The following is a 1512-nucleotide window of genomic DNA, read 5'->3' as shown; positions in this document are numbered from 1 at the left end:
TCATTTGATGGAAATGAAAATTATCAACCTAAAGAGGGCTGAATTCAAAGACACCCCAAAAATGACAGTGAAAAAAATGCGGCAGGCTAGTCCATTTTTGCTGAAATTTCATTGTAGCAACTAAAAATGGTATTCAGTAATTTGTATGGACCCCACGTGCATGTATACATGCCTGACAATGTCGGGGCATGCTCCTAATGCGACGACAGATGGCATCCTGGGGTATCTCCTCCCAGATCTGGACACATCACTGAGATTCTGGACAGTCTGAGGTGCAAACTGGCTGCGTCGGATGGATCAAAACATAATGTCCCAGAGGTGTTCTACTGGATTTAGGTCAGGCGAGCATGGGGGCCAATCAATGGTATCAATTCCTTCATCCTCCAGGAACTGCCTGCATACTCTTGCCACATGAGGCCGGGCATTGTCGTGCACCAGGAGGAATCCAGGAAACACGGCACCAGGATAGGGTCTGACAATGGGTAAAAGGATTTCATCCGATACCTAATTGCAGTCAGGGTGCCGTTGTCTAGCGTGTATAGGTCTGTGCGTCCCTCCATGGATATGCCTCCCCAGACCATCACTGACCCACCACCAACCCGGTCATGCTGAACGATGTTCCAGGCAGCACAACGTTCTCCATGGCTTCTCCAGACCCTTTCATGTCTGTCACATGTACTCAGGGTGAACCTGCTCTCATCTGTGAAAAGCACAGGGCGCCAGTGGTGAACTTGCCAATTCCAGTGTTCTGTGGCAAATGCCAATCGAGCTCTATGGTGCCGGGCAGTGAGCACAGGGCCCACTAGAGGACATTGGGCCCTCAGGCCACCCTTGTGAAGTCTGTTTCTTATTTTTTGGTCAGAGACATTCAAACCCGTGGCTTGCTGGGGGTCATTTTGTAGGGCTTTGGAAGTGCTCCTCCTGCTCCTCCTTGCACAAAGGAGCAGATACCGGTCCTGCTGATGGGTAGTAGACCTTCTACGGCCCTGTCCAGCTCTCCTGGAGTAACTGCCTGTCTCCTGGAATCTCCTTCATGCTCTTGAGATTGTGCTGGGAGACAGCGAACCTTCTGGCAATGGCATGTATTGATGTGCCATCCTGGAAGAGTTGGACTGCCTGTGCAACCTCTGTAGGGTCCAGGTAGCGCCTCATGCTAACAGTAGTGACAGTGACCCTAGCCAAATGCAACACTGGTGAAAAAGAGTCAGAAAAGATGAGGAGGGGAAAAAAATGTCAGTGGCATCCACCTGTAAAACCATTCCTGTTTTGATGGTCGTCTCGTTGTTGCCCCTCTAGTGCACCTGTTGTTAATTTCATTAACACCAAAGTAACTGAAACTGATTAACAACCCCCTCTGCTACTTACCTGACCAAATCAATATCCCAGACGTTTAATTAACTTGATGCTATACTATGATTAAAAAGTGTTCATTTAATTTTTTTGAGTAGTGTAGTAGTGTGTTCAAATACGTATTTCCCTCACTGTATATGTATGTATATTTGTATGTGTGTG

The sequence above is a fragment of the Cyprinodon variegatus genome, unplaced genomic scaffold (genome assembly GCF_000732505.1).
Source record: "Cyprinodon variegatus isolate N-32 unplaced genomic scaffold, C_variegatus-1.0 Scaffold1116, whole genome shotgun sequence".
NCBI classification, from domain to species: Eukaryota; Metazoa; Chordata; class Actinopteri; order Cyprinodontiformes; family Cyprinodontidae; genus Cyprinodon; species Cyprinodon variegatus.
This window is presented reverse-complemented; position numbering follows the sequence as displayed.